General features: G+C 38.0%; 1 pseudogene; it reads right to left on the bottom strand.

The window, feature by feature from the left end:
- Positions 1–7,736: 7,736 nt before the first annotated feature.
- On the bottom strand, positions 7,737–7,897 carry LOC120101114 (U2 spliceosomal RNA; annotated as a pseudogene).
- Between the last annotated feature and the right edge of the window lie 5,869 nt (positions 7,898–13,766).

The raw sequence follows: 13,766 nt of genomic DNA, 5'->3' as shown, positions 1-13,766 counted from the left end.
GTGGTTTTATCACTCTCACACATCAGGGGGGACTAATCAGTGAGGCTCCCTGTCTGCTTGACCACCCCAGTTAACTGCAGTCTCCACAGTGCTTCCCTGGAAAATGGAGAGGAAATATCACACTATTCCCTTTTCATGTAAAAGTGTGCTTTTAATACAAAATAAGGCAAAAAATACCCTCGAGTGTGTTTCATTATTGTGCCACAATGGAAATTTTTAGCAAAGCCTGCAGGGATTCTGTGTTTGGACTGTGTGTATTTATCTTTTCGAATTTCACTTTTATTTTACCAAAGTTATGAATGAGTTATTCAATGATGGTAGCTTATTCCAAGTCTCATTGAGACCCCAGTATCTCTACGCTAACCACTGACATGTGATCTTCTTACTGTAATCTCCTTTGGCTGGTATAGGAGAGGATGCTCAATTGTATGAGGACATTTTATGATAGTGCTGACTGTAAAACGTTAATACATCACATTTACACATTTCTCTATCTTGAAGCATCCATGAAGGTTCTGAGTATTGTATGTCACCACAGGATTGGGACTTGTCTCTGTGGAGATTGGGCAAGCCACTTGTGCAAGAAATATCTTCATTTAGTGTATTTTTTCTACACAGTGAGAAAAAAACATTATGGAAGACCATGAAGGAAGTGGCACAAGGGGACAGCAAAAGTCATCTATCACTAAGACAAAGATTCTAGTCTAGTGAAAACTAAGGCTGACTTATATTTGTCTGCTTAATTCAGTTGAAACAGACTTGGCAGGTTTCATCTTCCTGAGACTGATGGCAGCGTCTAGGATATATCCTCCTTCCAAACACACCTGTGGGGAGCACTTCTACCATACAAATAAAACCTGGCACAGCCTTCCTCAAAATGCCATGATGTTGAAAAGGTGTTAAAGCAATTTATGATGGGGGTTGTGTTTTTTATTTGCAGTACAAATAAGAAAATACTTTTGATCCAAACCTATCTCATACAGAAGCCAAACATAATTTTCAAGGCAGATAAAGAAAAATATAATCTGCATCTTCCGTTGGAAAAATAAAATAAAATCCAGTCCCAGCTGCCAAGGAAGGTGTAGTGACAGAAAAAAACAAAATAAAATAAAAGAGATGCCTGTGCTAGAATCCATTCCGTTTCTATCCTGGGAGCATTGCCATTTTTCAAAACTCGTGCATTTTTGTTAAAGTTTGCAGTGGTGATCGCCAAGTGGATAAATGGATCTGGTCAGAAGCCAGTTAATTCCCATCCTGTCCCTTTCTTAAGAATAACAGATATCCTCCATGAAACCCACACACAGCTGCGGTAGGTGAGGAAGACAGATGTAGCATCTGAAGAAGAATGGATATCAAAACCAATTAAAGTAAAGCATGTTTTTAAAAGCCTCCTTAAATTATTCACATTGCAATACTGGAAAAGCAGTGCTTCCTGTCAGCCTTTTATTCTCAAATACTTCGTTTTCTGTTTCCAAAAATATATAAGCAGGACACGTTCAGAGAATCTACATTAATTCACAAAGCAGTTTCAATGTCACTTAGAAAGATTTAGGGAGGAATCTGATCTGCCAGATCTAGAAACTGTAAACCTGATAGAAAAAAGACATGGAGCTATCCATTGCTGCTCTTCTGTCTAAGTCAGTTATTATTTTCAAAGCAGGGCAAGAAAGAGGTAATCATGTGCGAACTGGTTAGTAACTTTACTGAATTCTTTCCAGATGCTAAGATAGTAAATATAAATTTTAGCTACATTTTAAAACACCCCATAAGAGGTCTATATTAGTGTACCTCTAACATGTACAGGAGAAATCTAGTACCTTTTTCTTTTGGTCACTTTACCTATTCTTTCTAGAAGAATGACAGCAAACGACACTATGTCGTCCCATCAGGGTGTCTGATAATGAACTTAAACATGTTCTCTCTATATAACTCCAAGCAATAACATCTCAAACAGCATCATCCATATGTATAATCTGTCTACACAGGATTATGAGGAGAAAGAGTGCATTTAGCAAGATGTGATAGGTATCCTCACACAGTGTTGACAATGTGATTTACTGGTCTGAAAAACAGGTAATGCCATGGACACATACTATAAACTGAAGCATTATTGTTGTTGACAAGAAATTAATCAGAGTTACTGAGAGAGTTTAGGGCCTCAAAACCTGTTATTTAAAATGCAAAATTAAAGAAAAACTAAGTAAGCCTCCAGGATTCAAAGGTTTAATGCATTATACATTTTATGAGAATCATGTGTGCTTTTAAAAATATAAATAATACAGAAAGAGAAGGAATACAGTTTAGCACAAGTTGGGTAGATCATCTTACATTTTTATTAGGTATATAAACAAGCACCTGAGAAATCCAGTTAAATGTTTAGCTCTACACTTGGAATGAGGAGATATAGTCTGACCTTGCTCTCAAGAAAGTTCAGGAAATCTTTCAGCTGAGTGTCTTAGCTTTATTTCTCCAGGTACTACACAAAAAATACTTTGGCATTTATGACCATTTATTTATAAGTGCTGTGATGATGAATATTATCAATCTGGCAGGATCTAAAATCACATAGGAGAAAAACTATTGGGCATCTTTTTGAGGGAGTTTCTAGATTATGTCAATTGAGGTAAGACCTATCCTAAATGAAGCGATACTACCCATAGGACTGGAATTCTGTATTAAAATGAAAGCAGAAAGCAATCTGAACACTAGTATTATTCTCTGTTTCATAACTATTTATGCACTGGGGGAATCTGCTTTTCTACTCCTGTTATTGGGCCAACATGATGAACTGTGCCATCAACCATGACCAAGATGAGTCCCCTCCTTCCCTACACAGCTTCACTCAGGTATTTGTCATAGTAGTGAGGAAACTCAGTGATGTAAATGCTGAGTAACCACCCTCTCATTGTTAAGTTAATTTGGAAGCTAGATTCTGTATTTTTATACTAATCAATAATGCTCGAACTTTTTATTTGTTGGGCATGGCCATGTTCTAGATTTCCTCTGAAGCTATGTGAAATAAAACACAAGTGACTGAGTGGTATTGTTCATGCCAAGGATGCATGAGATTGTCAAGCTCTCCTAGTTAAACAAGTATGACTAGAAATAGGACATGAAGTAGAAGCGGAAAATGACATAGATTCACCAATAAGCCTGCCCCTTGCCGAAAGACTTCCCATTAATAACACCTTGTGGTGGAAAGGAAGCACCTCATCAGGAGTCAGAAGACAGATAGGATCTATTACTAGTTTCAACACTTAAGAAGCTCAGTGCCCTTGGCTGTCATTTTTCTCTCTGACTAGGGTCAACCAAGAAAGACAGGAATTTGAGGAAAATCCACTCCATGAAAAGTAAAGTACTATAGTATTAAATTGATGTTGATACCCAATAATTGAAGTAAGTAGAAAAATGGGGAAGGGGTTGACATATTCTGATATTTGCTTATTTGGTAAGAATTACCTGTGAAGAAAGAGTGTCTCACAGAGAAATGTCATCCTAGAAATATTCTATTTTGCCTATGTTTCCTTATACTAGTAATAGATTCAGAAAACTACATGGCAGGAAGCTGTGTACAAAAGGAAAATACAGAACAAGATGGTAGTAAATTAACAAAATTAAATATGACACAATTCATGACAAGAGTATATCTGACTTAGGTTGAAAGACGGCTCCTAAAATTTATGATTACAGCAGTTACTAGAGAGATGGCTCATCTACTAAAATGCTTGCTGTATGACTGGAAGGCCAGAATTCAATCTCTTGCTACCATGTAAATAGAACTGGTAGCATGAATTTCTAGTCTCAGCCCTGGGGGCCCAGAAACAGGATGATCCCTGGGACTCACTGGCCAATGCATCTAATCAAAGCAATGAAAGACCCTATCTCAAAATATAAGCTGGAGTGCAGAACATTCTATGTTGACAACCAACGTCTTCCACATATAGGTGGACAAGTGCAGCCATGCACATATCTACACACACACATGAACATGTATAAAAATATTACTACAGTAAAACGACAACTTCCAGAACAGTGCATGGGCAGATGTGGATTAAAAATATACAAGTTTATATTTATTTGAAAAGACATTGAAAATTTTATAGAAAATTACCACTACCATGGAACGTATTAGAATCAGATATTGGGTTGTTGGAAGTTTTTATAAGTGATTTGTACATTTGATACACATCTGCATGCGTGCACATGTACTCACATGAGCATACATCCATATATATCAATAAAAGAATGCAATAAAAGTATGTGCAAGCAATATAATTTGCCATTTAAAGTAACTTTTGAAGAAGAAGAAATGAACAAATAAAGGCGAGGTGAAGAACATGAGGTACAGAGTTAGACAGCATTGGGATTTGTCTTGACCCTACAAATAACAGCTCTGTATCTTTGAATAAGTTAATTAACTTCCTCACCAATGCTTTCTCAGCTAAAGGACAAAGATAAAAATAGGTATCTTGCAATGTTTTCACAAGGATTAAACATTATGTATGCAAAGTACCTGGCACATTTTCAAACTGTAATAAATTGTCATCATTCCAGAAAGAGGACAGATAATTTAACCTAGGCTATACTTTGTGCATCAATGAAATTCCTTTTTATTGGAATCCTTGATTATCTGGCATAAGCTTCTCTCCTTCTTTGCAACTCTCCACTTAAATAAGAAAACAGAAATGAGAGAACAGGAAAGAAGACTAAAGGAAGGCATGAAGATATAGTTGTGTTAGAGATTGATTTTAATGCTGTCTCAATTCAGTTTAGCTCCCAAAGGCTAAATTTAGTTCCCAGACACTGAGGGTCTCTGCTCCCAGCTGGATTTGTTTGGCAATAAAGAATTGCCATACAGCCAATGGCTGGGCAGGTAGACTGATGTAGGACCTGGAGATTTGTGCTAGGTACCAGGAAAGAGAGGGAAAAGAGATGACCATGACGGGGAAGAAGAAAGACCAGACCTAAAGGCCCACTGAATTGTGAGGAAAAAGTGGCCACACAGGCCACTTCCCCAATTGTGTTTGGGTTAGCAGAGGAGAAATATAGATTTTAAAAGATGTTACCTTAGAAGTACCAGAGGGGAGTGTTTGCTAACAGCAGGAAGGACTAGAACTGCCCAGGGTTTGAGATAGCCAAGACATTTAAAATTAACTGCTGTGTGTGTGTGTGTGTGTGTGTGTGTGTGTGTGTGTGTGTGTGTGTGTGTGTGTGTGTTCGTACGGAATATTTGCAAAGCCTTTTTTTCATGGCTCTCTGAATATCTTGGGTACCACCCAGGACAAGCACAACATAAAAGATATTTTCTCCTGAGAGGGCTGGAGTGCAATAGGGCAGCAGATGGAAAAAGTGATAACAGAAGTCAAACAGACATTTGATAGCCTAGGATGCTTTCCTGAGGCAGATTCCAAAATCTCCATGGGCACTTCCATCCTTCTTCCTCCTTTTGGCCTCTCACTTCATTCTCCTGTGGAGATGACCTTGGCATTAAGGGAGAAAGATCATGCAAAATAACTTTTGACTGAGAGGCAGTTTTATGTGTACCAATTGAGTGGGTGGGACCAGTCTCCTGAAAAAGTTACCCTGTGGCTCAGAAGAAAGTAATACAAGGAAAAAAAATGCTTGAACTTCTTGAGAATTCTCTTTAAGTTTTTAAAATCAACAGAAGCAGATGGTGGAAATGCCCTGTTTGCAAGGAAAGAGGTCAAACTGGGGATTTGTAATGCTGAACTTCCTTGGAATCCTTCTTACTATTGGATTAATGTAACAGAATATCCAAGTTTGTTGTGATTTCTAAATAGAATATTATTCACGGTCATTGTATTGTAGAATTAAGAAGCCATGCACAGTTTTCTCTAGACAGATAACCTACCCATTATGTACAAGTAGACATGGCTTAGCTTTTGACTTCCCTTGTCATTTTGGTTTGGCATCCTTGAGTAGTAGTTCAAGGTTGTTCAACTGTTGAAGTTACTCTATTCTAATAGTCTTAAGTGTCAATCAGTATAAATTCCATGCTGTGATTTTTCATTTTCTTGTTTGTTCATGTCTGTCTCCCTTTTCTGAGCTAAAAATTGGCCTATTTCCCAAGGTGTCTTAATTTAATATCCAGATAATTCTCTGAATTAGCCCTAATTATCAGCTATATCTTACAGTCCAAAAAATAGGAGAGGAGGGAAGGCTTGGGAACCACCTTTTTTATGCAGAAGTGTAGCTGACATTAAGCCATTTAAAATGAGATACAATTTAGAATACATGTTTGAAATAGAGGAAACTTCTTGTACTTTCTAAATTTCATTTAAAAGAATTTGTATCAAGACATCCCATGGAGGAGCAGGGGACATGGCTCAGCAGTTAACTGCTTGCTGTGCACTCCTGAGGCTTCTGTGTGGCAATATCATGGACTTCACTTGGTTCTGACTGAAATAGAACTGGCAGGATGACTTAGCAGTGAAAATGTGCTAAGCCTCATCATATGTGATCTCCAGAAGCCACAAGGTAGAAAAGGAGAACTAACGATAAAGAGTTCTCTGACTTTCATTGGTGGAACGTAACATATCTATAAGCCCCAACATCCACATTAATAATAAATAATTTTTTAATTAAGAAAAATCTATCCCGAGTGAGCATTTCTCCAATACCTTGACCCACACTTTCGTTATGAGAGCAATAAGCGCTCTCTCTGGCTAGTTTCTCAGCCATACTACAAAAAAGAACATAAGACTATATATGAAGTGAGGTGTTAGAAATGGAAAATCTATACCTGAACTCTTTTTCTAAGCCAACATTGACACTGAATTATTAAGTAAATTATTAGGCTGTAGAATAAAATTGCCTCAAAATTTGGAAAGAAACATTGTAAAAAAATTACCCATTAGGACAATGCTTTAGATTAATGTAGCTTTCCATCTGCTCTACTTTTAAATTATTCACAAATTAATCACAGGCAAGTGTGAATAGATAGGATTATAAAGAAGAGTACATAAGAGTATCACCTTGTACGCTAAGCCAAAGACTAATAAATAGAGCTTTGGGTACGTTTCTACATATATATATATATATATATATATATATATATATATACATATATATATATATATATGTATGTATATGGTGTGTGTGATTGTGTTATAGAAAAATTAAAAAATGGACTGATCTGATGCTGCTGGCTGAATACTTTCCGTTGTCCCATGCTGTGCATACTATAGGAACTGTGTCCAAGCCTTGTGCAGTTGGGTAAATATGTATTTGGAGTAGATCAATGCATTCTGTTTAGGACTCACTGGCATTATCTGGGAGCTAGGACATTGTGGTAGGCCATTGTCTATTTGACTACATTTGGAATTAACTAAAACCTTAAAATCAAAGACACACTTGTGACGAAGTTTTACTTAACATGAAACAGGAAGAGTGTCTTCATTTTTAAATTGAAAATATATTCTTCTCTCAAACTATGCATCCTGACTTCAGCATCCCCTCCCTCCACTCCTCCTTGGTCCCCCAACCAATTCCCCTCTCCCACATACACTCCCACTTCATTTACCTTCAGAAAAGATCATGCATGCAAGAAACAATAACCAAACACAACAAGGTAAAATACAATAACACAAGGGCAAAGCCCTCATGTGAATGACAGAAAAACCAACCAATCTAACAGGAAAAGAAGAGTCCCAAGAGTTGGCAAAAAATCACAGAAATAATATCCTAAGTTAGGACTTCTAAAAACACCAAGTTAATACCCATAACATAAAAAAGAGGGTATGTAGACCATGTATGCCCCATGCTTGCCTTCACAAAAATGAATTGACAAGCATAGGATTCTCTATAGTTGATTCAGTAGGTCATACTATCATGGTATACTCCACACTTGATCTTAGCCAAAAGGCCGAGAAGCGATCATGGTATACTCTATGACTTCTACAATATTTTTTTTATTAACTTGAGTATTTCTTATATACATTTCGAGTGTTATTCCCTTTCCTAGTTTCCAGGCAAACATCACCCTAATCCCTCCCCCTCCCCTTCTTTATGGGTGTTCCCCTCCCCATCCTCCCCCATTGCCACCCTCCGCCCAACAATCTAGTTCACTGGGGGTTCAGTCTTAGCAAGACCAAGGGCTTCCCCTTCCACTGGTGCTCTTACTGGGATATTCATTGCTACCTATGAGGTCAGAGTCCAGGGTCAGTCCATGTATAGTCTTTAGGTAGTGGCTTAGTCCCTGGAAGCACTGGTTCCTTGGCATTGTTGTACATATGGGATCGCGAGCCCCTTCAAGCTCTTCCAGTTCTTTCTCTGATTCCTTCAACGGGGGTCCTATTCTCAGTTCAGTGGTTTGCTGCTGGCATTCGCCTCTGTATTTGCTGTATTCTGGCTGTGTCTCTCAGGAGCGATCTACATCCGGCTCCTGTCGGCCTGCACTTCTTTGCTTCATCCATCTTGTCTAATTGGGTGGCTGTATATGTATGGGCCACATGTGGGGCAGGCTCTGAATGGGTGTTCCTTCTGTGTCTGTTTTAATCTTTGCCTCTCTATTCCCTGTCAAGGGTATTCTTGTTCCCCTTTTAAAGAAGGAGTGAAGTATTCACATTTTGATCATCTGTCTTGAGTTTCATTTGTTCTAGGCATCTAGGGTAATTCAAGCATTTGGGCTAATAGCCACTTATCAATGAATCATACCATGTGTGTTTTTCTGTGTTTGGGTTACCTCACTCAGGATGATATTTTCCAGTTCCAACCATTTGCCTACGAATTTCATAAAGCCATTGTTTTTGATAGCTGAGTAATATTCCATTGTGTAGATGTACCACATTTTCTGTATCCATTCCTCTGTTGAAGGGCATCTGGGTTCTTTCCAGATTCTGGCTATTATAAATAAGGCTGCGATGAACATATCGGAGCGCGTGTCTTTTTTATATGTTGGGGCATCTTTTGGGTATATGCCCAAGAGAGGTATAGCTGGATCCTCAGGCAGTTCAATGTCCAATTTTCTGAGGAACCTCCAGACTGATTTCCAGAATGGTTGTACCAGTCTGCAATCCCACCAATAATGGAGGAGTGTTCCTCTTTCTCCGCATCCTCGCCAACATTTGCTGTCACCTGAGTTTTTGATCTTAGCCATTCTCACTGGTGTGAGGTGAAATCTCAGGGTTGTTTTGATTTGCATTTCCCTTATGACTAAGGATGTTGAACATTTCTTTAGGTGTTCCTCAGCCATTCGGGATTCCTCAGCTGTGAATTCTTTGCTTAGCTCTGAACCCCATTTTTTAATAGGGTTATTTGTCTCCCTGCGGTCTAACTTCTTGAGTTTTTTGTATATTTTGGATATAAGGCCTCTATCAGCTGTAGGATTGGTAAAGATATTTTCCCAATCTGTTGGTTGCCGATTTATCCTAACCACAGTGTCCTTTGCCTTACAGAAGCTTTGCAGTTTTATGAGATCCCATTGGTCGATTCTTGATCTTAGAGCATAAGCCATTGGTGTTTTGTTCAGGAAATTTTTTCCAGTGCCCATGTGTTCCAGATGCTTCCCTAGTTTTTCTTCTATTAGTTTGAGTGTATCTGGTTTGATGTGGAGGTCCTTGATCCACTTGGACTTAAGCTTTGTACAGGGTGATAAGCATGGATCGATCTGCATTCTTCTACATGTTGACCTCCAGTTGAACCAGCACCATTTGCTGAAAATGCTATCTTTTTTCCATTTGATGGTTTTGGCTCCTTTGTCAAAAATCAAGTGCCCATAGGTGTGTGGGTTCATTTCTGGGTCTTCAATTCTGTTCCATTGGTCTATCTGTCTGTCTCTGTACCAATACCATGCAATTTTTATTAATATTGCTCTGTAATACTGCTTGAGTTCAGGGATAGTATTCCCCCTGAAGTCCTTTTATTGTTGAGGATAGTTTTAGCTATCCTGGGTTTTTTGTTATTCCAGATGAATTTGCAAATTGTTCTATCTAACTCTTTGAAGAATTGGATTGGTACTTTGATGGGGATTGCATTGAATCTGTAGATCGCTTTTAGTAAAATGGCCATTTTTACTATATTAATCCTGCCAATCCATGAGCATGGGAGATCTTTCCATCTTCTGAGGTCTTCTTCAATTTCTTTCTTCAGAGTCTTGAAGTTCTTATTGTACAGATCTTTTACTTCTTGGTTAAAGTCACACAGAGGTACTTTATATTATTTGGGTCTATTATGAAGCATGTCGTTTCCCTAATTTCTTTCTCGGCTTGTTTCTCTTTGGCGTAGAGGAAGGCAACTGATTTATTTGAGTTAATTTTATACCCAGCCACTTTGCTGAAGTTGTTTATCAGCTTTAGTAGTGCTCTGGTGGAACTTTTGGGATCACTTAAATATACTTTCATATCACCTGCAAATAGTGATATTTTGACTTCTTCATTACCAATCTGTATCCCCTTGATTTCATTTGGTTGTCTGATTGCTCTGTCTAGAAGTTCAAGAACTATATTGAATAAGTAGGGAGAGAGTGGGCAGCCTTGTCTAGTCCCTGATTTTAGTGGGATTGCTTCAAGGTTCTCTCCATTTAGTTTAATGTAACCAACTGTTTTGATGTATATGGCTTTTACTATGTTTAGATATAGGCCTTGAATTCCTATTCTTTCCAGGACTTTTATCATGAAGGGGTGTTGAATTTTGTCAAATGCTTTCTCAGCATCTAATGAAATGATCATGTGGTTTTGTTCTTTCAGTTTGTTTATATAATGGATCACATTGATGGTTTTCTGTATATTAAACCATCCCTGTACGCCTGGAATGAAGCCTACTTGATCATGGTGGATGATTGTTTTGATGTGCTCTTGGATTCGGTTTGCCAGAATTTTATTGAGTATTTTTCCGTCGATATTCATAAGGGAAATTGGTCTGAAGTTCACTTTCTTTGTTGGGTCTTTGTATGGTTTAGGTATAAGAGTAATTGTGGCTTCATAGAAGGAATTCGGTAGTGATCCATCTGTTTCAATTTTGTGGAATAGTTTGGATAATATTGATATGAGGTCTTCTATGAAGGTCTGATAGAATTCTGCACTAAACCCGTCTGGACCTGGGCTCCTTTTGGTTGGGAGACCTTTAATGACTGCTTCTATTTCCTTAGGAGTTATGGGGTTGTTTCACTGGTTTATCTGTTCCTGATTTAACTTCGATACCTGGTATCTGTCTAGGAAATTGACCATTCCCTGCAGATTTTCAAGTTTTGTTGAATATAGGCTTTTATAGTAAGATCTGATGATTTTTTGAATTTCCTCTGAATCTGTAGTTATGTCTCCCTTTTCATTTCTGATTTTATTAATTTGGACACACTCTCTATGTCCTCTCGTTAGTCTGGCTAAGGGTTTATCTATCTTGTTGATTTTCTCAAAGAACCAACTTTTGGTTCTGTTGATTCTTTCTATGGTCCTTTTTGTTTCTACTTGGTTGATTTCAGCTCTGAGTTTGATTATTTCCTGCCTTCTACTCCTCCTGGGTGTACTTGCTTCTTTTTGTTCTAGAGTTTTTAGGTGTGCTGTCAAGCTGCTGATATATATGCTCTTTCCTGTTTCTTTCTGCAGGCACTCAGCGCTATGTGATTTCCTCTTAGCACAGCTTTCATTGTGTCCCATAAGTTTGGGTATGTTGTACCTTCATTTTAATTAAATTCTAAAAAGTTTTTAATTTCTTTCTTTATTTCTTCCTTGACCAGGTTATCATTGAGTAGAGCATTGTTCAATTTCCACGTATTAGTGGGCATTCTTCCCTTACTATTATTGAAGACCAGTTTTAGGCCGTGGTGGTCTGATAGCAGGCATGGGATTATTTCTATCTTTCTGTACCTGTTGAGGCCCGTTTTTTGACCAATTATATGGTCTGTTTTGGAGAAAGTACCATTAGGAGTTGAGAAGCAGGTATATCCTTTTGCTTTAGGATAGAATGTTCTATAAATATCTGTTAAGTCCATTTGGCTCATGACTTCTCTTAGTCTGTCTAGGTCTTTGTTTAATTTCTGTTTCCATGATGTGTCCATTGATGAGAGTGGGGTGTTGAAATCTCCTACTATTATTGTGTGAGGTGCAAAGTGTGCTTTGAGCTTTAGTAAGGTTTCTTTTACGTATGTAGGTGCCCTTGTATTTGGGGCATAGATATTTAGGATTGAGAGCTCATCTTGTTGGATTTTTCTTTTGATGAATATGAAGTGTCCTTTCTTATCTTTTTTGATGACTTTTAGTTGAAAATTGATTTTATTTGATATTAGAATGGCTTCTCCAGCTTGTTTCTTCCAACCGTTTCCTTGGAAAGTTGTTTTCCAGTCTTTCACTCTGAGGTAGTGTCTGTCTTTGTCTCTGAGGTGTGTTTCCTGTAGGCCGCAGAAGGCAGGGTCCTTGTTGCGCATCCAGTTTGTTAATCTATGTCTTTTTATTGGGGATTTGAGGATTGATGTTGAGAGATATTAATGAATAGTGATTATTGCTTCCTGTTGTATTCATATTTGGATATGAGGTTATGTTTGTGTGCTTTTCTTCTCTTTATTTTGTTCCCAAGATGATTAGTTTCTTGCTTCTTCTAGGGTATAGCTTGCCTCCTTTTGATGGGCCTTACCATTTATTATCCTTTGTAGTGCTGGATTTGTAGAAACATATTGTGTAAATTTGGTTTTGTCATGGAATATCTTGGTTTCCCCATCTATGTTAATTGAGAGTTTTGCAGGATACAGTAACCTGGGCTGGCATTTCTGTTTTCTTAGGGTCTGTATGACATCTGTCCAGTATCTTCTGGCTTTCATAGTTTCTGGCGAAAAGTCTGGTGTGATTCTCATAGGTCTGCCTTTATATGTTACTTGACCTTTTTCCCTTACTGCTTTTAATATTCTTTCTTTATTTTGTGCGTTTGGTGTTTTGACTATTATGTGACGGGAGGTGTTTCTTTTCTGGTCCAATCTATTTGGAGTCTTGTAGGCTTCTTGTATGCCTATGGTTATCTCTTTTTTTAGGTAAGAGAAGTTTTCTTCTATGATTTTATTGAAGATATTTACTGGTCCTTTGAGCTGGGAGTCTTCACTATCTTCTATACTTATTATCCTTAGGTTTGATCTTCTCACTGAATCCTAGATTTCCTTTATGTTTTGGACCAGTAGCTTTTTCTGCTTTACATTATCTTCGACAGCTGAGTCAATGATTTCTATGGAATCTTCTGCTCCTGAGATTCTCTCTTCCATCTCTTGTATGCTGTTGGTGAAGCTCATATCTACAGCTCCTTGTCTCTTCTTTTCGTTTTCTATATCCAGGGTTGTTTCCATGTGTTCTTTCTTGATTGCTTCTATTTCCATTTTTAATTCCTTCATCTGTTTGATTGTGTTTTCCTGGAATTCTTTCAGGGATTTTTGTGACTCCTCTCTATGGGCTTCTACTTGTTTATTTATGTTTTCCTGGAATTCTTTCAGGGATTTTTGCGATTCCTTTCTGTAGGCTTCTACTTGTTCTCTAAGGGAGTTCTTCACGTCTTTCTTGAAGTCCTCCAGCATCATGATGAAATATGATTTTAAAACTAGATCTTGCTTTTCTGGTGTGTTTGGACATTGCGTGTTTGCTTTGGTGGGAGAATTGGGCTCCGATGATTCCATGTAGTCTTGGTTTCTGTTGCTTGGGTTCCTGTGCTTGCCTCTCGCCATCAGATTATCTCTAGTGTTACTTTGTTCTGCTATTTCTGACAGTGGCTAGACTGACCTATAAGCCTGTGTCAGGAGTGCTGTAGTCCTGTTTTCCTGTTTTCTTTCAGCCAGT

This window comes from Rattus norvegicus, chromosome 2, assembly GCF_021556685.1.
Source record: "Rattus norvegicus strain SHRSP/BbbUtx chromosome 2, alternate assembly SHRSP_T2T, whole genome shotgun sequence".
Taxonomy (NCBI): Eukaryota; Metazoa; Chordata; class Mammalia; order Rodentia; family Muridae; genus Rattus; species Rattus norvegicus.
This window is presented reverse-complemented; position numbering and strand designations above follow the sequence as displayed.